Below are 24,838 nucleotides of genomic sequence, written 5' to 3'. Positions count from 1 at the left end.
TGGAGTTCGGAATTTATTGGATAAACTTTGGTGGGATACTGCTTTAAAAATTCAGATTGACCGGCAGAGTTGGCTTCCCTTTAAAAATGGCGCCAACACCTGCACACAGGCAACTGAAGCCATTGCCAGGGACGGAAAGCCCGCCTCCTCCACATGATTTGCGGGGGAGGCAGGCCGATATGATGATTTAAATGAGCCGCCACGCCGGAGATTGCGGCGGCTCTTTGGCATATAGGCCACCATTTTCTGAGCTTGCCACCGAAATTGGCGGTGGGCTCTTAAAATCCAGCCCTATGACTCTATATTACTCTATAGCCTCGTGGAAATATGATGTTTTACCTATAACGGAGACCTGATTCCAAAAGGACGGGACTGGGTATTAAATATTCCTGGATACAAAGGTGTTCAGGAAAGAAAGCAAATGGGGAGGGGTGGCAGTATTGATTAGGGAGAACATTGCAGTGCCGTGATAGTGGTGGTGTAAAGGGCAGGGGGGGCGGTGGGCAAGAGTTCCTAGGATGTGTTCAGGAAAATTTTCTACAGCAGTATGTTTGCAGTCCAACGAGAAAGGAGCACTGCTTTACCTGGTTCTTGGGATTGAGGTGGACCAAGTGGATTAAGTGTTAGTAGGGAAACAATTAGGGGACAGTGATCATTGTAACTGAACAAGTGGCTGCCTTTAAAGAAGAGATAGTTCACGAAGGTATATTCCCACAAAGTGGAAAGGTAGGGCAAACAAATCCAGAGCTCCCTGGATGATGAAAGAGATAGAGATTATGATGAAGAAAAAACCGTGTGCTTATGACAGATGTCTGGCGGATAATACAAATGAGAACCAGGCTGAATATAGAAGGGTCAGAGGGGAACGGAGAAAGCAAATAGGAGAAGCCAAGAGGGAGTATGAAAAGAGACTGGCAGCTAATAAAGAGGGGACCCCAAAAGTCTTCTATAGGCGTATAAATAGTAAAAGGGTGGTAAAAGGAGGTGTGGGGCAGATTAAGGACCAAATAGGGAATTTATGCAGGTAGGGGGCATGGCTGAGGTAATGAATGAATACGTTGTATCTGTCTTTACTAAGGAGGAAGATGCTGCGCAGATCATGGTGAAAGGGGAGGTAATTCAGACACTTGAACGGTTTAAAATTGATAAGGAGGAGGTCCCTTCTTTATTAGCTGCCAGTCTCTTTTCATACTCTCTCTTGGCTTCTCCTATTTGCTTTTTCCCTTTCACTCTGAACCTTCCATATTCAGCCTGGTTCTCATTTGTATTATCCACCAGACATCTGTCATAAGCACATGTTTTTTTCTTCATCTTAATCTCTATCTCTTTCATCATCCAGGGAGCTCATGTCCTGGAAATTGCGGAAGCACTTACCATAATTTTCCAATTTTCCTTAGACTCAGGTGTGGTGCCGGAGGACTGAAGAATTTCAAATGTTGCACCCTTGTTCAAAAAAGAGCATAAAGATAATTCCAGCAACAACAGGCCAGTCAATTTAACGTTGGTGGTGAGGAAGCTTCTAGAAGCGATAGCCTGGATTTTGTGCAGGAGGCAGGGCTCCCGGCACCAAGCTGAAATGGCGGGGGGATCCCCGCTTCGGCGTTTTTGTGCACCAACCCTCCCCCTCTCAGCACGATCCTCCATTGTTCCAGAGGCCAAGTTTCCGGCACAGGGATCTCTGTCACTTTGAAGACAGGGATCCCACCTCCTAGAGCTGTGGGCAATCACAGGGCTGGCAGCTCAGCAATATTGGCAACATCACTGGGAGTGGTGGCCACTACTGGTACTGCAGAGGCCTTGGACCCAGGCCCAGCGCTCGAATCCTGGACCTCAGGTAAGTGAGGCAGGGTTGCTGGGGCTCGTCTGGAAGGCCCCAGTGCGGGGAGGTGGGGGGGGTGGGGAGTGGTTGTAAAGTCCAGGGGGAGGTAGGTCCTTGGAGGCGCATAGTTTCCCGGCTGGGGCCCTCTGTGTGCCAAAGGTGGCCCACGAAGGAGGGACACCCACCAAGCCCACAGGGAAGGCACCTCCCCATGGCAGAGGACCACCCGCCCCACCCCCGCCACTGGGATTTCTCCAGTGGTGTGGGGATGGGGTCCTTAAGTGACCATTCATAGGCCACTTAAGGGCCTCAATTGGCATCCGGGTGGGAAGGCTGTCGGCGGCCCATCTTGGCCCCAGGAAAATCGCTTGGTGATGGAGCGACCACATGCCCTCTGCCCCTCCCTGCCACCACCCGAAGTGATTCTATGAGCCCCTCCACCACCGAACCCACCACAGGGATGGGGGAGGGGAGGGGAGGGGGGAATGCCATAAAATCCAGCACGACTATTTGGGACAAAATTAAGTCACATGGAGAAATGAGGGTTAATTAAGGAAAGCCAGCATGGATTTGTTAAGGGAAAATCATGTTTATCTAACTTGCTTGAGTTTTTTGATGAGGTAACAGAGAGGGTCGATGAGGGTAATGCTGTTGATGTGGTGTACATGGACTTCCAAAAGGCATTTGATAAAGTACCACATAACAGGCATGGCAGCAAAGTTAGGACCCATGGAATAAAAGGGACAGTAGCAGCATGGATACAAAATTGGTTGAGTGACAGGAAACAGATTAGTGATTAATGGATGCTTTTTGGACTGGAGGAAGGTTTTTAGTGGAGTTCCCCAGGAGTCAGTTAGGACCCCTGTTCTTCCTGATATATGTTGATGACCTAGACTTGGGTTTACAGGGCACAATTTTAAAATTTTCAGACAATACACAATTTGGAAGTACTGTGAACTGTGACAAGGATAGTGTAGAACTTCAAAGTACATAAACAGGTTGGTGGAATGGGCGAACAAGTGGCAGATGAAATTTACTGCAGAGAAGTGTAAAGTGATTCATTTTGGTAGAAAGAACATGGAGAGGCAATATTACATAAAGGGTACAATTCTGAAGGGGTGCAAGAGCACAGGGACCTGGGTGTATATGTGCATAAATCATTGAAGGTAGCAGGACAAGTTGAGAACACGGTTCATAAAGCATACAGCATCCTAGGCTTCATTAATAGGGCCATATAGTACAAAAGCAAGGAAGTTATGTTATACTTGTATAAAACACTGGTTTGGCCTCAACTAGAGTATTGCATCCAATTCTGGGCATCACACTTTAGGAAGGATGTGAAGGCATTAGAGAGGGTGTAGAAAAGATTCACATGTGAATGGTTCCAGGGATGAAGAACTTCAGTTATGTAGACAGATTGGAGCACTTATGACTGTTTTCTTTGGAGAAGAGAAGGTTGAGAGGAGATTTGGTAGAGGTGTTCAAAATCTTGAGGGGTCTGGGCAGAGTAGATAAGTAAAAACTGTTCCCATTTTTGGAAGGATCGAGAACCACAGGGCACAGATTTAAGGTAATTGGCAAAAGAAGCAATGACACCATGAGGAAAAACTTTTTCACGCAGCGAATGGTTAGGATCTGGAATGCACTACCTGAGAGTGTGGTGGAGGCAGGTTCAATCGAGGCATTCAGGAGGAAATTGGATTATCTGAAAAGGAAAAATGTGCAGGGCTGTGGAGAGAAGGCAGGGGAGTGACACTAGGTAAATTGCTCCTTCAGAGAGCTAGCACAGACATGATGGACCATATGGCCTCCTTCTGTGCTGTACCCATTCTATGATTCTAACCTTGTGCATTATCCGTCCCAGTTATTAGTGGAGGAAGGCAACAAAAAATGAATCTGTGACCAGACTCAGGAAAAATTCAAGGAAATTCCTCTCATACTATCTAAAGAAATCAAGCTTGCTCCAGGAAAGCATTGAATGTATTCTCATGTAGCTCATATCATAAATGATTGTGCTTGGCTTTACGGTTTGGACGGTTTTGTAAAATCAATGGTTTCTAAATATCTATAATTATACCTTACCTCTTTACTATAGAATGCCATTTAAAAAATTGTGTTTGAGAAGTGATATGATCATTAAAACCCAATGATTTCTATTTAATCAAGTCTTACAGAATCAAAATTCCAAAGAAAATGACATGATGAGGAAGCCAATTTAGAAAGCTGTATAGATGCTATAATTATTCCATCATTCAACATGGTACAATGTAACATGAAGCAGTGCATTTAAACAGACTGTGCCATCAAATGCTTTCTCAAAAAATCTGTAAGAGCATTTTTAAAAAAGCACAAAAATGAGTAAGTTTATCCTGATGATAAAAGGATGGATGTGCTTTGTTTGAAGATAGGAACGTTAGTTTCATTTTTAAGCTTTCATTTCTGTTCAGTATTTGTAAGTGGCTTTGTATATATGATGATTATGAAGAACACAATTTTTCTAGACTAACTCTATTTAATGCTTTCTAACATTTGTTTTTCATGTACTTAAGGAGTTTATGATATCTGCAGTTCATTTCTGATGTCTTTGCGGGTGCAACAGATACTGATAGATGTAGAGTTTGATTTGTGTCTACATGAATGGTAGCAGTGTATACAGGGGTTATATTTCCTTTTTTCTTTTTCAACACTATATTCAACAGAATTTTTCTTTAGCTTTCTTACATCTGTATCTCTCCCACTATTCTATCCCCGTCATTATCCATGCCATGAGGCATCGAAGTCTGAATAAATGTTCAAAATTTTCCACAGGTGCCTTGGCTTTGTCTTTCACTAAACTTTTTCAACTGATTTGATTATCTCCTATTTTATTCTTCACATATGATGTATTTGATGAGCAAATCCTGATTTGAAATTTCCATGTTCTCTTGAGACATTCAATCTATCCTCTGATATACAGTTATGGTTAGTTTTCATGTGACAAATCTGTTGAAATATTCCCATCTGCCTTGTGCGCTTCACAAATAAGTCTTTCTATTAGTCATTCTAGTCCCTCCAAAAATGATGAAAACATTTCTCGTAATTTAGCTAATCACTGTAACTAAACGCAGTTAACTATCCCAGAGTGAAAAAAGCAAGTGAAAACAAATTGAACTAGAAAGGGAGAAAAATACTGGTGCAAAAAAAAGTGCACGGGAAAGCCAATCTAGCAGAGGGGTTGTTGTTTAAAAAAAACTGCATTTCTGGAATAATCATCTTCCAATTAAAGGTCTTGCCTTCATTGTGCAACCAGCATGTGACACCCCCAAAGCATCAAACATTCTTACAGCAAAGAGAAATCATGATTGGTTGAAATTACCACTTACCTGTTAAATTTCCAATCAAGTATCTGATTGGCTAAATGTGATTAAATGAACCGTGACAACAGGTATCAATAAAGAATTAGTTTGCAGAAAACTGAGCAATCACATCCCTCAAATTTTTTAAAGCTGCTCTTCACTATGAAGCAAATGAGACAAAACTATCACAAAACATAATTTTATAATTTATCATGCAATTAAAATCAGTGCTCAATTGATCAATCAAATCCAGGGAATAAAGTTAAAAATTAAAGAATAGGGGATAGTCAAATCAAAGAAGTCTGAAATTTTTAGTAATTTCAAATCTAAGGTTTTTAGATGATAAGAATGAAGTTAAAACATTTTAGTTAACCTCCCTACAAAATAAACTGAGGTCAGCACAGGAAAAGTAGCTGATTGGCGAGTACCTGGTGTGTCTTTTTTTAAGCAGTAAGTTTAATAATCTAATAAATAGAGGCATGGTATGCTGCTCGGACCTGTGGAGTCCGCATCCTATTCTATATCGGAACTCCAGGCCACTTCTCATGTCCTGGACAACTACATGTGTGGGATGTGTCAGGCAGCTGCAGCAGCTCAAGCTCTGGGTTTCAGAGCTTGAGGAGCAACAGGCATCACTGCAGTGCATCCACGAGGCTGAGAGTTTCAAGGCTGAGAGTTTCATGGATAACATGTTTATAGATGTAATTACCCCACAGCTTCAGGGTATGCAGGCAGAGGGGGAATGGTTGGCTACCAGACAGTCAATAAGGAACAGGCAGATAGTGCATGAGTCCCCTGAGTACATCTCATTCATCAACCAGTAATGCATTCTGAGTAATGGGGGGGTTCCTCTGGGATCTGCAGCCAGAGTCTAGTCCATGGCACCATGGCTGCCTCAGCTATACAGGGGTGAATGGGGGGGGGGGGTGCATGGGGCAGGAGGAAGCTTGGAAAAGCAATAGTGATAAGAGATTCTATAGTTAGGGGACTAGATTTGCATCCGTCTGCGATTGCAGACGTGAATCCAGGATGGTATGTTGCCTCCTTGGTGCCAGCGTCAAGGATGTCACTGAGTGGCTGCAGAGCACTCTGATGGGCGAGGGTGAACAGCTAGCAGCCGTGGCCCATCTCAGTATCAAAGACATAGGTAGAAAGAGGGATGACGCTTAGGGAGCTAGGAAAGAAACTAGCAAGCACAACCTCAAAGGTAGTAATCTCTAGATTACTCTCAGTACCACGTGCGTGAGTATAGAAATAGGAGGATAGAGCAGATGTTACAGGAGGGAGGGCTTTAGATTCCTGGGACATTGGGATCAGTTTTGGGGGAGATGGAACCTGTACTGGCCAGACAGGTTGTACCTGAAGAGAGCTGGGACGAATGACCTTGCAGGGCGATTTGTTAGTGCTATTGGGAAGGGTTTAAACTAAGTTGGCAGGGGTTTGAGCACCAGCAGGTAATATTAGAAAGGAAAACAAAGATGCACAGAGAATTGGGAGAGACAGATAGCACTCAGGTAGGAAATAGTAAGGCATTCGGTGGGGTCAGCGTAAGAGGGAATGTAATAAGGTCTATATTAGGTTTACTGTGCATGTATATTGTTATGAAAGTGCTTTTATATTTTTTGTGAAGTATTTGTTTTTGAGGACATATTTAAATTGTGAAGATGGATTCATTGGAAAGCTAAAGATTTCATAGAAGCTGGACTTTACTTTGTTGTAAATAGTTCATTGAAAGGACACTGAAATGTTTTTTTAAAAACAGCCTTGCTGGAAGGCATGTGCTTTAAGCAATAAACAACAGAAACCTCGGTGACCTGGGGAAGATGTTTACAGAGAAGTGATAGGTCAAGATTTATAGGGGCTTGAAGGCTTGACTCTTGAGATATTGTTTTTAGTTTCGCTTTGGACAGTGTGTTGGGGTGTGAACTGTTTTGAAGATAATTGGAGAAAACTAGCCAAGAGAGCAGCCACCATCAGCTCACTCTCTTCCATCTCTTTGAGAACTTCCTGAGAATCAAGTGTAAGAAATAGAGAAACTGATGCCACATTTCTCCTGGAAAGTCTGCCAAACTGATCCTCAAAGACGCCTGAAAATAACTGTTGTAGAAAGATCCCAGTGACAACCGTCTTCGTGTATTTGGGACGCCAGACCAAAAAAGGGACAACTGACATCTTTCCATATCTTCTCTTCTTTCTTTTTTCTTCAAGAATTAACAAGTATTTGGCCAAAGTTTTTTTTTGTCTTTTTTTTGTAACAAGCCTCTGCAGAGAGAATTTCTCTATTTTTTCAGTGTGCGAGAGTTTGTGTGCAGGGAATTTTAAAAAGGGAACTTTCAGATTTCAATGTGTATGTTAATGCTTTGCTTCATTACTGGTTAAGTCTTGTTTTATAATAAACTAATAATTTTGTTGTTTATTAAAGAAACCTGGTTGGTGTATTTTATTCTGGGATGAAGAGTAGAGTTTATGATTGACCACATCGGTAACTGGGTAAATATATATTTTTTTAATGTCGTGACCTCTGGAGAAGTGGAACGAGATAAGACAGTGCACTCCTCTCGCCTCAATCGTAATAATACGAATGCTTTCTGTAAATTTATGGTCATCCAAAACTCTGTTGCCCATGTCTTAACTCTCACCAAGTCCCATTCCCCTATCACCCTTGTGTTCGATGACCTACAATGGCATCCGGTCAAGCAATGTCTTGATTTTAAAATTCTCATCCTTGTATTCAAGTCCTTCCGTGGCCTCGCCACTCCCTATTTCTGTCCTTTCCTACACTTCTCTGCCTCTCCACCTCGCTTTCCTCCTTTAAGACATTTCTTAAAGCCTACCTTTTTGACTAAGCTTTTGGTCCTCTAACCTAATAGCTCCTTTTGTGGCTCGGTGTCATACTTTGTTTTATAATGCCCCTGCATGCACCTTGGGATGTTTTATTATGTTAAAGGTGCTATATAAATATAAATTGTTGTTGTTGCACACGGTCATAGAATCACAGAATCATTACAGCATAGAAGGAGGCCATTCAGCCTGTCATGTCTGTGCTGGCTCTCAAAAAGAGCAATTTACCTAGTGCTACTCCCCCACCTTCTCCTCATAGCCCTACACATTGTTCCTTTTCAGATAACAATCCAATTCCGTCTTGAATGCTTTGATTGAACCTTGCCGCCACCACACTCTCAGGTAGTGCATTCCAGATCCTAACCACTTGCGACATCAAAAAGTTTTTCCTCATGTTGCCATTGCTTCTTTTATCAATTACCTTAAATCAGTGCCCTGTGGTTCTCGATCCTTCAATGGGAACAGTTTTTCCCTATCTAATCTGTCCAGACCCCTCATAATTTTGAATACCTCTATCAAATCTCTCTCAACCTTCTCTTCTCCAAGTAAAACAGTCCCAAATTCTCCAACCTATCCATGCAACTGAAGTTCCTCATTCCTGGAACCATTCTCGTGAATCTTTTCTGCAATCTGTCTAATGCCTTCACATCTTTCCTAAAGTGTCGTGCCCAGAACTGGACACAATACTCTAGTTGAGGCCGAACCAGTGTTCTATGCAAGTTTAAATTAACTTCCTTGCTTTTGTACTGTATGCCCCTATTAATGAAGCCTCAGATGCTGTATGCTTTATTAACTGTGCTCTCAACTTGCCCTGCTACCTTCAATGATTTATGCACATATACGCCAAGGTCCCTCTGCTCCTGCACTGCCTTTAGAATTGCACCCTTTATTTTATAATGAGTGTCCATGTTCTTCCTACCAAAATGAATCATTTCACGCTTCTCTGCATTGAATTTCATCTGCCACTTGTCCTTCCACCAACCTGTCTATGTTCTTTGAAGTTCTACATTATCCTCCTCACAATTCACAACACTTCCAAGTTTCGTATCATCTGCAAATTTTGAAATTGTGCCCTCTACACAGTGTGGTAAATAAGGTTGGTGAGCTGCAGGCATAGCTAGCCACGTGGAAATATGATGTAGTGGCAATAATGGAGACCTTGCTCACAAAACGGGCAGGACTAGGCACTAAATATTCCTGGATACATGATGTACAGGAAAGATAGGGAAGGAAAGAAAGGAGGGGGTGTAGCTGTATTTATTAAGGAGAACATTGCAGTACTAGAGAGAGATGTCCAAGAGGGATCAAGAACAGAATCTGTTTGGTATGAGCTAAGAAATAATAGATGTACCATTACTTTGCTGGGCGTATTCTGTAGGCCACCAACTAGTGGGAAAGATATAGAGGAACAAATTTGAAAGGAAATTACAGAGACATGGAAGAATATAGAGTAGTTATAATGGTGGACTTTAATTATCCTAATAAAGACTAGGATAGTGATAGTGCAAAGGGAGAGGCAAGACTTTCTAGAGTGTATTCGGGAGAATTTTCTACATCAGTATGTATCCAGCCCAACGAGGAAGGAGGCATTGCTGCATCTGATTACGGGGAATGAGGTGGGCCAAATTAATCACGTGTCTGTAGGGGAACATTTAGGGAACAGTGACCATAGCATCATAAGTTTTAGTTTAGCTATGGAAAAGGATAAGGAACAATCCAGAGAAAAGACAATAAATTAGAGGAGGGCCAACTTCAATGGAGCAAGAACAGATCTGGCCGAATTAAATTGAAATCAAAGATTGGCAGGCAAAACTGTAACTGAACAATGGGCTGCCTTTAAAGAGGAGATAGTTCGGGTACAGTGAAGATACATTCCCACGAGGGGGAAAGGTAGGGCAAACAGATCCAGAGCTTCCTGGATGACGAACATACGAATTAAGAGCAGGAGTAGACCATTCAGCCCCTCGAGCTTGCTCCGCCATTTGATAAGATAGTTACTGATCTGATTGTGGCCTCAACTCTACTTTCCTGTATACCCACTATAACCCTTGACTCCCTTGTAAATCAAGAATCTATCTAACTCAGCCTTAAAAATATTCAATGACCCTGCGTCCATGCTCTCTGGGGAAGAGAATTCCACAGACTAATAACCGTCTGAGCGAAAAAAATTTCTCCTCATCTCCGTCTTAAATGGGAGACCCCTTATTTTTAATCTGTGTCCCCTTGTTCTAGTCTCTCCCATGAGGAGAAACATCCTTTCGGCATCCACCCTGCCAAGTGCTTTCAGGATCTTACATGTTTCAATAAGATCCCCTCTCTTTCCTCTGAACCCCAATGGATACAGGGCCAACCTGTCCAACCTTTCCTCATAAGATAACCCCTTCATCCCAGGAATCAGTCAAGTGAACCTTCTCTAAACTGCTTCTAATGCTATTATATCCGTTATTAAGTAAGGAGACCAAAACTGTATGCAGTATTCCAGATGTGGTCTCACCAATGCCCTGTACAGCTGTGGCAAAGTGTCCCTACTTTTATACTTGACTCCCCTTGCAATAAATGACAACATTCCATTTGCCTTTCTAATCATTTGCAGTACTTGCGTACCAACTTTTTGTAAATCATGTACTAGGACACCCAGATCCCTCTGTACTGCAGAGTCCTACAATCTCTCTCTATTTAAATAATATACCGCTTTTCTATTCTACCTGCCAAAGTGGACACGTTCACATTTTCCCACATTATACTCCATCTGCTAAATTTTTGCCCACTCACTTAACCTATCTATATCCCTTTGCAGACTCTCTATATGTCCTCTTCACAACTTACTCTCATATCTATCCATGTGTCATCAGCAAATTTAGCGGCATACATTAGGTCCCTTCATCCAAGTCATTGATATAGATTATAAATAGTTGAGGCCCCAGCACTGAGCCTGTGGCACTCCACTAGTTAACAGCTTGCCAACCTGAAAATGTCCCATTTATCGCTACTCTCTGCTTCCTGTTAGCTAACCAATCCTCTATCCATGCTAATTTGTTATCCACTACACCATGAGCTCTTATTTCGTGCAGTAACCTTTGATGTGACACCTTGTTACATGCCTTTTGGAAGTACAAGTACACCACATTTACACGTTCCCCTTTACCCACATTGTTTGTTATTTACTCAAAGAACTCTAATAAATTTGTCAAACACGATTTCCCTTTTACAAAACCATGTTGATTCTTCTTGATTGCATAAAGAGTTTCTAAGTGCCCTGCTATAACCTCCTTCATAATAGATTCTAGTATTTTCCCCATGACAGATGTTGGGCTAACTGGCCTATCATTTCCTGCTTTCTGTCTCCCTTCTTTATTGAACAGAGGAGTTACATTCGTTATTTTCCAATCTGATAGAACTTTTCCAGAATCTAGGGAATTTTGGAAAATTACAACTAATGCATCTACTATCTCAGCAGCTACTTCTTTTAAGAACCTATGATACAGGCCATCAGGTCCCGGGAACTTGTCAGCATTGTTTTGTGAAGGGGAGGTCGTGTCTTACTAATTTGATTGAGTTTTTTGAGGAAGTGACGAAGATGATTGATGAGGGAAGGGCGGTGGATGTTGTCTATATGGACATAAGTAAAGCCTTTGACAAGGTCCCGCATGGCAGACTGGTGCAAAAGGTGAAGTCACACGGGATCAGAGGTGAGCTGGCAAGATGGATACAGAACTGGCTCAGTCACAGAAGACAGAGGGTAACAGTGGATGGATGTTTTTCTGAATGGAGGGATGTGACCAGTGGTGTTCCGCAGGGATCAGTGCTGGGACCTTTGCTGTTTGTAGTATATATAAATGATTTGGAGGAAAATGTAGCTGGTCTGATTAGTAAGTTTGCGGACGACACAAAGGTTGTTGGAGTTGCGGATAATGATGAGGATTGTCAGAGGATACAGCAGGATATAGATCGGTTGGAGACTTGGGCGGAGAAATGGCAGATGGAGTTTAATCCGGACAAATGTGAGGTAATGCATTTTGGAAGGTCTAATGCAGGTGGGCGGTATACAGTAAATGGCAGAACCCTTAGGAGTATTGACAGGCAGAGAGATCTGGACGTACAGGTCCACAGGTCACTGAAAGTGGCAACGCAGGTGGATAATGTAGTCAAGGAGGCATACGGCATGCTTGCCTTCATCGGTTGGGGCATAGAGTATAAAAATTGGCAAGTCATGTTGCAGCTGTACAGAACCTTAGTTAGGCCACACTTAAAATATTGCATGCAGTTCTGGTCGCCACACTACCAGAAGGACGTGGAGGCTTTGGAGAGGGTACAGAGGAGGTTTACCAGGATGTTGCCTGGTCTGGAGGGCATTAGCTATGAGGAGAGGTTGGAAAAACTCAGATTGTTTTCACTGGAACGACGGAGGTGGAGGGGCGACATGATAGAGGTTTACAAAGTTATGAGCGGCATGGACAGAGTGGATAGTCAGAAGCTTTTTCCCAGGGTGTAAGAGTCAGTTACTAGGGGACATAGGTTTAAGGTGTGAGGGGCAAAGTTTAGAGGGGATGTGCGAGGCAAGTTTTTTACACAGAGGGTGGTGAGTGCCTGGAACTTGCTGCCAGGGGAGGTGGTGGAAGCAGATACGATAGCGACGTTTAAGAGACATCTTGACAAATATATGAATAGGAAGGGAATAGAGGGATATGGGCCCCGGAAGTGCAGAAGGTGTTAGTTTCAGCAGGCATCAAGATCGGCGCAGGCTTGGAGGGCCGAATGGCCTGTTCCTGTGCTGTACTGTTCTTTGTTCTTTGTTCTTTAGTTCTAATTGTTTTCTCAGTACTCTTTCCCTGGTGATTGTAATTGTTTTAAGTTCCTCCCTCCCTTTCTCCGCTTGATTTACAAGTATTTCTGGAATGTCATTTGTGTCTTCTACAGTGAAGACAGGCACAAAATATCTGTTCAATGCTTCCTCTGTTTCCTCATTTCCCATTATTAATTCCCCAGACTCACGCTCTAGAAGACCAACACTCACTTTAGTTACTTTTTTCCTTTTTAAGTACATGTAGAAACTCATACTATCTTTTTATATCTCTAGCTAACTTTCGCTCATACTCTAATTTCTGACAAAAGGGATAGAGAGTAAGATGAAGCAGAAAAGGGGTGCAAATGACAGATGCCGGGTGGATAATACAATTGAGAACCAGGTTGAATATAGAAAGTTCAGAGGGGAAGTGAAAAAGCAAATAAGAGAAGCAAAGAGAGAGTATGAGAGGAGACTCGCGGCTAACATAAAGGCAAATCGAAATGTCTTCTATAGGCGTATAAATATTAAAAGGGTAATAAAAGGAGGAATGGGGCTGATCCCTAAAAAGGGATTTACGCATGGAAGCAGAGGGCATGGCTGAGGTACTAAATGAGTACTTTGCAGCTGTCTTTACCAAGGAAGAGGATGCTTCCCAGGTCATGGCGAAAGAGGAGGTAGTTGAGACACTGGATAGGCTAAAAATTAATAAAGAGGTGGTATTTGATAAGCTGGCTGTACTTAAACTTGATAGGTCACCAGGACTGCATGAGATGCATTCAAGGATACTTAACAAAGTAAGGATGGAAATCACAGAGGCAGGAGGCATAATCTTCCAATCCTCCTTAGATACAGGTGTGGTGCCAGAGGACTGGAAAATTGCAAATGTTACACCCTTGTTCAAAAAATGGTGTAAGGACAAGCCCAGCAACTACAGCCAGTCAGTTTAACCTCAGTGGTGAGAAAACTTTTAGAGATAATAATTCGGGACAAAATTAATAGTCACTTGGAAATGTGGATTAATTAAGGAAAGCCAGCATGGATTTCTTAAGGGCAAATTGTGCTTAACTAACTTGCTTGAGTTTTTTGGTGAGGTAACAGAGAGGGTTGATGATGGTAATGCAGTTGATGGACTTCCAAAAGGCATTCGATAAAGTGCCATATAACAGGCTTGTCAGCAAAGTTAGAGCCCATGGAACAAAAGGGACAGTAGCAGCATGGATATAAAATTGGCTGAGTGACAGGGAACAAAGAGTACTTGTGAATAGTTGTTTTTCGTACTGGAGGAACGTATATAGTGCGTTTCCTCAGGGGTTGATAGTAGACCCATGTTTTTCATGATATATATTAATGACAGGGTACAATTTCAAAATTTGCTGATGACACAAAATTTGGAAGTATTGTGAACTGTGAGGAGGATAGTGATAGACTTAAAGAGGACATCGACTGGCTGGTGGAATGGGCGGACAATTGTCAGATGAAATTTAATGCATAAAAATGTGAAGTGATTCATTTTAGTAGGAAGGACGAGGAGAGGCAATATAAATGAAAGCATACAATTCTAAAGGGGGAACAGGAGCAGAGGGATCTGGGGGTATATGTGCAAAAATCATTGAAGGTTGCAGGGCAGGTTGAGGAAGTGGTTAATAAAGCATATGGGATCCTGGGCTTTACAAGTAGGGGCACAGAGTACAAGGAAGTTATGATGAACACTGGTTCAGCCTCAACTGGAGTATTGTGTCCAGTTTTGGGCACCACAGGATGTTAAGGCATTAGAGTGAGTGCAGAAAAGATTCACAAGAATGGTTCCAGGGATGAGGAACTTCAATTACGTAGATATGTTGGAGAAGCTAGGGCTGTTCTCCTTGGAGTAGAGAAGATTAAGAGGAGATTTAATAGAGGTGTTCAAAATCATGAGGGGTCTGGACAGAGTAGATCGAGAGAAACTGTTCCCATTGGCGGAACGATCCTGAACCAGAGGACACCGATTTAAGTTGATTGGCAAAAGAAGCAATGGCGACATGAGGAAAATCTTTTTCATGCAGTGAGTGGTTAGGATCTGGAATGCACTGCCTGAAAGTGTGGTGGAGGCAGATTAAATGGAGGCTTTCAAAAGAGAAGTGGATAATTATCTGAAGAGAAAAAATTTGCAGGGCTACAGGGAAAAGGCAAGGGAGTAGGACTAGGTGAATTGCTCTTATAGAGACCTGGGACGGACACGACAGGTCGAATGGCCGCCCTCTGTGCTGTAACCATTCTATGATTCGATGATAATTTCTCCAAATTGTGTTCGGCCACCATTTTTCTCTTCCGCTGAGGTGAGTATACAGGTAAAATGGCTTTTAGAACTTTACATAGAAAATAACATAAATCTGCAAAAACATTATCATTAACTTAATCATAAAATTGGTCAGTTCATGAATGCAGAAATGCCTGTAAGAACTTTTCTTATGTAGGCTTGCCTTTCTGTCTGGAACCTGGGACTTGAATTGGGAATTTCATCTGGGCCTGAGTGCTGGAATTTTCAGCTGCTGTTGACAAATTCTGTACATATCTGAAAGAGATACATCATAGAAGATGCTGTAAGTGTAATGTGGAATTAAAGTATGCAGCGTGCACCAGGTCAACCCATGTTATAGTAATGTAGGAAAAGAAGTTAGATCAGTTAGCCATTCAGTTAGATCATAGCTAATCTGTACCTCAACCCCATGTCCCCAGTTTTTCTCCATATCCCTTGAAACCTTTACCTTACCTAGCAAAAATCTATCACCTTCAGTCTTGAAAGCTTTTTGACTCAGTATCCACAGCCTTTTAGGGGAGAGAGTTCCAGATTTCTATCATTCTCTATGTGAAGAACTGCTTCCTGGTTTCATTCCTGATATTCGACCCACACACCTACCACATAGGTCAGTTTGGGTTCTGCCAGGGCCACTCGGCTCCAGGCGTTGGTTCAAACATGGACAAAAGAGCCCAGTTCAAGAGGTGAGGTGAGAGTGATTGCCCTTGACATCAAGGCACCATTTGACCAAGTGAGGAATCAAGAAGCCCTGGCAAAACTGCAGTCAATTGGAATCAGTGGAAATCTTTCCACTGGTTGGAGTCATACCTAGTGTAAAGGAAGATGATTCTGGTTGTTGGAGGTCAAACATCTGAGCCCTAGGACATCGCTGCAGGAGTTCTTCAGGGTAGTGTCCTAGGCCCAACCATCTTCAGCTGCTTCATCAGTGACCATCTCTCCACCATAAGATCAGAAGTGGGGATGTTCACTGATGATTGTACAATGTTCAGTACCATTCGCGACTCCTCAGATGCTGAAGCAGTCCGTGTTCACATGCAGCAAGACCTGGACAACATCCAGGCTTAAGCTAATAAATGGCAAGTAACATTCGCATCACACAAGTGCCAGGCAATGACCATCTCCAACAAGAGAGAATCTAACTATCTTCCCTTGACATTCAACGGCATTACCATTGCTGAATCATCCACCATCCAAATCCTGGGGGTTACCATTGACCAGAAACTTAACTGCACCAGCCATATAAGTGCTGTGGCTACAAGAGTAGGTCAGAGGCTGGGAATTCTGCAGCAAGTAACTCACCTCCTGACTCCCCAATGCCTATCCACCATCTGCAAGGCGCAGGTCAGGGGTGTGATGGAATACTCTCTACTTGCCTGGATGAATGCAGCTTCAACAACACTCAAGAACCTTGACACGATCCAGGACAAAGCAGCCTGCTTGATTGACATCCCATCCACCACCTTAAATATTCACTCCCTCCACCACTGGTGCATAGTGGCAGCAGTATGTACCCTATACAAGACGCACTGCAGCAACGTGCCAAGCCTCTTTCGACAGCACTTTCCAAACTCGCGACCTCCACCACCTCAAGGGCAGCAGCTGCATGGGAACACCACCACCTGCAAGTTCCCCACCAAGCCACACATCATCTTGACTTGAAAATATATCGCCATTTCTTCACTGTGGCTGGATCAAAATCCTGGAACTCCCTCCCTAACAGCACTGTGGGTGTAACCACACCAGATGGACTGCAGTGGTTCAAGAAGGCAGCTCACCACCACTTTTTCAAGGGCGATTAGGAATGGCCAACAAATGCTGACCTTGCCAGCGATGCTCCCATCCCATGAAAGATAAAAAAAGAAAGCTGCACCCATACTGATTTCTACATCTTGATTTTATGGGCTACTGCCTTTATCATCTTTTATTATCAGGCTACCCCACCTCCTTTTCCATTTTGCCTATCTTTTCTAAAAGTCAAGCACCCTGGAATGTTTATTTCCCAACCTTGGTCACCCACAGAAATAGCTACTAGATCAAACCCATTTATCTCAATTTGTAGCAATAATTCATCTCTCTTGTTATGAATACTTTGTGCATTCAGATATAGTGCCTTCAATTTTAACATTTCACTGTTTTTCCCTGATGTGGCCTTAGTCACTAATGCCTTATAACTGTAAAAGTTCCTATTCCTTCCTGAAACAATCTGCTTGATTTTACCATATTGCTATTCTCTCCTTCAGACATACTTTCTTTTTTTTTCCAAAGCTACCCACAGACTTTCATGGACTTTTGTGCAGCAACTAACAATTTAATTAGAAGTGGAGTAGCATTCCTGCAACTATTCCAGAATCACTGTTTTGCAAGTGAGCTCAATTTGGTACTTGTGTCTCTGAGTGATACATTTTCAAACAATTTGAAGTATGTAAAAACTACATTATTCTTATGAGAAATAAAAGTGCATTAACTTTGTTATAAAAACAGAAAATGCTGTAAATACTCAGCAGATCTGGCAACATCTGTGGAGAGAGAAACAAAGTTAACGTTTCAGGTCTGTGACCTTTCATCAGAATTGGCAAAAGTTAGAAATGTAATAGGTTTTGAGCAAGTGAAAGGGGGCTGGGGGGAAGAAGAACAAAAGGGATGGGGCAGAGGCAGGAGAGATTAAATGACATAGATGCCACGAAACTAAAGGCAAAGTGAGGGCTAATGGTAGTAGTAAAAGACAAAGCATTAGTCCAGAGAGAGTGTTAATGGCAGAATAATGAACAGCTCTATCCAAAAGCAAAAACCTGAAAAACAAGTTTAAGACAGGCACATGGTTAAAATAAATAAAATTAAAATAAAAAATGGCAGACATGCTCTGAAATTGTTGAACTCAATGTTGAGTCCAGAAGGCTGTGGAGTGCCTAATTGGAAGATGAGATGCTGTTCCACGAGCTTGCGTTGAGCTTCGCTGGAACACTGAGGCAGGCCAAGGACAGAAATGTGGGCGTGAGAGCAGGGTGGTGAATTAAAATGGCGAGCAACTGGAAGCTCAGGATCATGCTTGCAGACTGAGCAGAGGTATTCCGCAAAATGGTCACCCAATCTACGTTTGGTCTCCCCAATGTAGAGGCAACCGCATTGTGAGTAGCGAATACAGTATACTAAATTGAAAGAAGTACAAGTAAATCACTGCTTCACCTGGGGCCTTGGATAGTGAGGAGAGAGGAGCTAAAAGGACAGATATTACACCTCCTGCAATTACATGGTAAGGTGGCATGGGAAGGGGCTGAAGTAAAGGGGGTGATGGAGAAGTAAACCAGGGTATCGTGGAAGGAACGGTCCCTTTGGAATGCTGACAGGGGAGGGGAGGGAAGATGTGTTTGGTGGTGGTATCACGGTGGAGGTGGCGGAAATGGCGGAGGCTGATCCTTTGGATGTGGAGGCTGGTGGGGCGAAAAGTGAGGACAAGGGGAACCCTGTTGCTATTCTGGGAAGGAGAGGAAGGGGTGAGGGCAGAAGTGCTGGAAATGGGTCGGACATGGTTGAGGGTCATGTCAACTACATTGGGAGGGAATCCTCAGTTGAGGAAAAGGAAGACATATCAGAAGCACTGTTGTGGAAGGTTGGATCATCAGAACAGATGCATTAACTTGGTTACATTTTTCAAAACAAATAATGAATTTATTTCCTTTAATTATTGTGAATGTTTCCAGATGTTATTTATTCTTCTAGTTGCAGCTGTCTATGCTCACTGCATTTTCAAATGCCGAAATCGACTTGGAATGTTTTTTCTATCCTTATTTTTAGTCCAAATTCCTATTACTGCAGGGCCCTGTGGAAAGTGCTCGATAGCTGTTTTATGTTTCTTTTTTTCAAGCATGTTTGTGGTTGTGAATTATCAACTAAAATGGTAAAGAGAAAAGTATAATTATTAAAGCTATCCAGGTTGTTGTGGCATTTGTCTGCTGAGAAATTTGGGGAAATGGACTCACTGTGGTTGTGCAATACCCATGCCTGTGAAATTATTTGAGTATAAGTTGAAAAACTGATGTCACAGCAGGTGGACTTTATACAGGAACTCTGAATCAGCACTGAAATCATCTATCCAGTAAAAGAAAGTTATCATGACCCCTCAGGACTAATTTAGTGACACAGAGTACTCTGACCGCAGGAATAACAAAGGAACATTTATAGGAATTAAATAGGGAAGTGAGTAAGTGATAGAAAGAATTATTTGATCAGGAGTTTAGTTTTTGCTTTAAAAATGTTGATTGTTGCATGTTTGAGTAGTTTGTAGCAATTTAAAGTGCAGAACCAATTGTATAGCATGTATCTTTTTTTGGATGAAACCTTTTGAAGTTAGCTGAAAGCTAATCATCTGGACTCATTGCTACTAGACTCTAGATAATGGATGGTATTTTTCTGTAAACATGGAGGTGAAGCTAACAGTGCTCAACTTTATTAAAGTGTAAATTTAACAGCACCATCCAGCAACTGCACATGTAGTTGAACGTAGAAATCAGGAAGTTAATGTACGAGTTGCCCTGCTCCTCCAGAAGCTGCACTATAACACTGAAAAATTCAGCACTGAATTATATGTAACAACATGAACTTGTGTAACTGCATGATAAATACCCACTAAACTTGCGAAAAAATGCTGGGGCTTGTCTATTCCTGTGTAAGTAATTTTTTTTAATGGCGTGATAAGTCTTAATTACTACCTAACAACCTACCTGGCACTGAACATTAACTTTTACATGTGGTATTTCCTTCCCTCAGATTTGAATTATTGTTGGAGATTTTAAAATATTAGACATTTTAATGCATTTTTATTTACTTTTTCTTTCTGTCTCTTTATTTTGCTTTCTTTACCCGATTTGACATTGAATTAACTATTCTAATGACACTTCCTGGTTGATACTCTGTGCTGCTCATTAGCGATTCTTCAATCTGATTAGTTAAGGAGCTATACAGTTGCTTGACCTGTTCATGCAGGTCGCAGATTCCGTGAAGAGAGTGCTGTGCTGAAATGGCTCTCTAATTACAGTGGGTTCCAGTATAAAATACAATAGAAAATCTGTAGGCAAGTGCAAGTGTAATGAAATGCTGGCACCATTCGTTCGCCACTTAGAGCAAAATCTAGTCCATTATTTTCACTGACTTTTGTGCCTTGATATTTTGAGGGCCAACTTTCCCAAACTCTGAATAAACAATAGACTAATCAACAAAATGAATATTTTTTGGGTATAAAGGGTGGAAGATCGAAAGTCAGCTAGGAGAATATTGGAATAATCAAATCTGGAGCTAACAAACCATGGATGAAGGTTTTAGTGGTAGATAAGCTGGCAGGAACAGAGACGGGTGATGTCACAGAGGTGAAAGTAGGTGTTCTTGTGATAAAGAGGATATAGGGTCAGAAGCTCAGCTCGGGGTCAAATACGACATCAGGATCATGAACAGTCTGGTTAAAGAAGTGCCAGGGAGAGGGATAGAATTCATGGAGAGTAAACATATTTTGTAGCGGAGGATATAAGACAATATGGGGAATTTTATGCTCTTCTCCACATCAGGTTTTGAGGTGGGAAGAGCATATAATTGGGCAGGATAGTGCCGGGGGGTTGGGGGGGGGGCACCCCACCACCCTCCTGTCTCCAACCAAATTATGTCCGCAGTGGGAAGGCCAATGAAAGGCCTTCAAACCCCACTGTCAATTAAAGCCCCGAAATGGATAGTTAAGGGCTTCATCCCTCCACCGCCATAATTAGCCCAGTGGTGGATGTGCCTGTCGCTTTATGTGGAGCACACCATGGGACCCGGCATTGGGAAAGGTGGGACCTGTTGAGAGCCACCGCCCTGCCCCTGCTGCTGACCCCTTACACCCCCCACTACAACCAGCCCCCGCGACCCCCACCCCGTGAAACCCCTCCTGCCCTGACTTACCTGTGACCTGGGTCCAGGGCTATGGATAAATGCTCTACCAGCAGCAGTCACCGCCTCCACAGTGGTGCTGCTCAGTTAAAGAGCTGCCGGCCTCTGATTGGCTGACAGCTGTTAGCAGGCAAGACTTCTGCCGTTGAGGTGCCTGATCTCGGGCAAGTCCCACCACTGTCCACTTAAGTGCCTAATTGGCTCTTGATCTGGCAGGCCTTCCCAGGGCAGGCGATGCAGGGCTCTCGCCACTGCTTTTGACAGTGGTTGAGACCTCCCGTCACCTGGATAAAATCCCAGCTAATGGCTTTGGTCTTCCCAATATTTAATTGAAGAAAATTGCAGCTCAACCAGGACTGGATGTCAGACAAGCATTCTGACAACACAGACAGTCAGCAGCTGAGAGAGTTGGTGTGAGGTGGAGCTTAGTGTGAGCACATGTCGAACTTGTGAAAGTTGACATGTCTTCAGATGATCCCACTGACGAACAGCAAATGGACATGAAATTGGAGGGGCAAAGACAGATCCTTGGGGGACTCCAGTGCTAACAGTGCAAAAGAAGCCATTGCAGGAGATTCCCTGGCTATGACTGGATAGGTAAGAGTAAAATAATAGAGTAGTAGTAGTACATGAGGGCAGTCCCACTGAACTGGACACTGGATGCGGCATTGGAGGTGGATGGTATGGTCAACTGTGTCAAAGGCCACAGAGAGGATGCCATTTGTGGCTTTGATTAGGGTTGCTTCAAACATGAAGTTGCAGGAAAAATGGGTATGGATTTGGGAAGCGACATGCTCAAGGATTTTCGGGAGGAAAGGGAGGTTAGAGATGGCTTAGTTGTTTTCAAGGACTAAGGAGTAATGGGTGGGATTTTTGAGGAGAAAAATAAATTTGAAAAAGGAGGGAGACAATACCTGAGGAAAAGGATTTATCAACATTATCAAATAGCATGGGGGTCAGGAAGGGAGGTTGAGTACTCTGTAGTTTAGTTGGAATGGGTCAAGAGAGAAGGATATCGGTCTTATGGATAAGATAAGCTTGGCAGTGTATGAAGGGAGATGGGAGAAAAGTTCAGGAAGAGCTCAGAAGAGTTCAGGGCTAGAGAAGGGGAAACCATGGCTTTGTGGGCAAAGGGAAGGTAGTTAAGTGGCAGAAGCAGATGAAGGGATGGTCTCAGGCTTAGTGACAAAGAGGTCTATGAGCTCCTCACACTTGTTGGAGGTGAGAATGGAAGGGGCTGGAGAGGGCTTTAAAGAGACTGTTGGTTGTGGAAAAGGGAAGCTAGGTGTTAACTTTACTCCAGGATGATCTTGGAGTGGTGAGCTTCTTTAGCAGAGGAGAGGAGGGCCTGATGAATGGCTTTTGTGGTGTGTATAGGTCCAAGTCTGCGCCCCTTGGACCAGAGTGTGAAAGAGTCAGAATCTTGCTGGAAACAACAAAATCATAGGTAGATGGGAGTGTGTGATTGAGCAGATCAATAGCTGCAGAAGAATCATAGTGAATGGAGGGTTAACAGCTAGACAGTTTTGAGTTTGAAATTGCTGTTGTATGTGACTTGGGAGAGAATTTCTTCCAGGGGAGGATGCAGAAAGACGTAGGGTTGGAGGGGGATGTGACTAGTGAGAGATACAAGGAAGAGATGGTCCCGCCTGTGATTGATACTGTGGGAATAAAAAGACCAAGGGTTGAATTTTAATCGTGCACCGCACTCTGCAGTGTTCCAGTGAACATCAATGCAAGCTCGGGGAACAGCACCTTATTTTCCGATTAGGCATGCTACAGCCTACCGGACTGAACATTGAGTTCAATAATTTCAAAGCATGACCGGCCCTTTTATATTTTTATTTTATTTTATTTAGTTTTTTTTTACCATGTACCTGCCCACTGTTTTTTTTTCATGTTTGTGCTTTTGGCTACGGCTGCTCATTATTCTGTCATTAACACTCTCTCTGCACTAATGTTTTGTCTTTCATCTCACTGTTAGCACACTCTCTTTGCCTTTATCCCTTGATCTTGTCAGTTAGTCTTTCCGGCATTCTGTCCTATCACGCATCTTCCCTTTTGTTCTCTTTCCCCCCACCCCTACTTTACTTGTTTAAAACCTATTACATTTCTAACCTTTGCCAATTCTGATGAAAGGTCACTGACCTGAAACTGCTTCTCTCTTCACAGATGCTGCCAGACCTGCTGCGTTTGCCCAGCACTTTCTGTTTTTATTTTAGATTTCCAGCATCTGCAGTATTTTGCTTTTATTTATCTGATTTTTGTCTGTGAGGCGAGTAGTTTCATCAATGCTCATAGCAGCAGTGAAACCAATGAAATGTCGGCCATTTGCTGTTTTGAGCATCTTATAGAAGTTCATGCCCTTCTTGTCAGCATCAAACTGCAGTTCATCTGTCTTTTTGCTCCACCAGGTGTCACACATAATCCTTATTTTGGTCTGGATTTGTTTATGAATGTTATCCTAAGCTTGCTTCTTTTTGGTTGATCATTTGTCTTTTAGTCATGATGAGTGCAGATGGTATTTCTCATGTAGTGTTTATACATCATCATCATTTTCATCAAACTGGTCCTGATGTTTACAGCAGTCGGGCCCAAGATTTCCTTGGCTGCATTGTGGGCTGCATTTCTAAGGCAGTTTCAGTCAGCTTCACTATCACCAGAAGCTGCATTTACAGTGATCAAATGTTTTTGAATAGCAGTGCTGAGTTCCTGTTTTGAGCAAACATAACCAGGGAGGCGGTGGTGTAGTGGTAATGTCACTGGACTAGCAATCCAGAGACCAGGCTAATGCTTTGAAATTTAGAATTTGGAGATTTGGAATTTGGTGAAATTTGAATTCCGTTTGTAAATCTGGAATTAAAAGCTCATCCAATGGTGACCATGAAACCATTGTCGATTGTTGTAAAAACCCATCTGGTTCACTAATGTCCTTTCGGGACGGAAATCTGCTGTCCTTACCTGGTCTGGCCTACATGTGACTCTAGATCCACAGCAATGTGGTTGACTCTGAAATGGCCTAGCAAGCCACTCAGTTCAAGGCCAATTAGAGATGGGCAACAAATGCTGGCCTAGTCAGCGATGCCCACATCCCACAAACAAGTGTTTGTGGAATGAAGGTATGGAAGATAATGATGAGAAGAAAACAGATATGAGATGAATGGCACTGGTGCATGAGGTTGATTTAAGTGAGGGAAATTTGTCCAGATTTTGCCTCAATCTCTCTGCACCATCCCCCATCTGAATCCAGTGGCAGATGAGGTTGAGCCGTCAGGAGATGGGGAAGGATGCAGTTGATGTCTTGCAGCATCTGATGCACCCATATTGAGGATCTGAGCTTTCCACAAAAACTGCCATAATGGCTGCCATAATGCCACAGGCAACTTCTTGGAGCCATAGGTGAGAGTTGTGTAAGCAGAGACGACCAAAGATTTGGGACCATCCAAAAAATGTGGTATGCTTCTCATCAGGGGTACTACCCTTTCTGTTTTATGCTACACCCCTTAAAGTACATTAAAGTAGTCAGAAGCTCAGCAGGTAACAGCAGAAGAGGGATGTGTTGTAGGCTAGAAAAAGGTACCTTAAAGCTTGAAGTGACTGAGTAACAGAGTAGTCACAACAACTGAGTCAAGCAGTAGAGCAGTGTACTTCTAATGGCGGAAGAATCCAGGGGTTCAGCAAGTCAAATTTCAGCAGAGCTCCAGCAGTTGAAGAGCTCAGTGAAAACAAAGAAGCAGGTTTGGGGGCTCTGCACAGGTACCTTTAAACTTGTAGCTTGAACTTGTAATTTGGGCTAAAATGCATCCATTATCACAGTCAGGGTATCTTTCATGAAAGAAGAAAGGAAG

The 24,838-nt window shown here is 42.8% G+C and overlaps 1 protein-coding gene across 6 annotated transcripts in view; it reads left to right on the top strand.

Moving 5' to 3' along the window:
• lekr1 (Leucine-, glutamate- and lysine-rich protein 1) overlaps window positions 1-24,838 on the top strand; it is a 257,691-nt gene that overhangs the window by 103,935 nt on the left and 128,918 nt on the right. The gene's annotated exons all lie outside the window — the stretch shown is intronic.

The sequence above is a fragment of the Heterodontus francisci genome, chromosome 11, assembly GCF_036365525.1.
Source record: "Heterodontus francisci isolate sHetFra1 chromosome 11, sHetFra1.hap1, whole genome shotgun sequence".
NCBI lineage: Eukaryota > Metazoa > Chordata > Chondrichthyes > Heterodontiformes > Heterodontidae > Heterodontus > Heterodontus francisci.
Note: the sequence above shows the minus strand (reverse complement) of the source record. Positions and strands in the feature narration are given on the sequence as shown.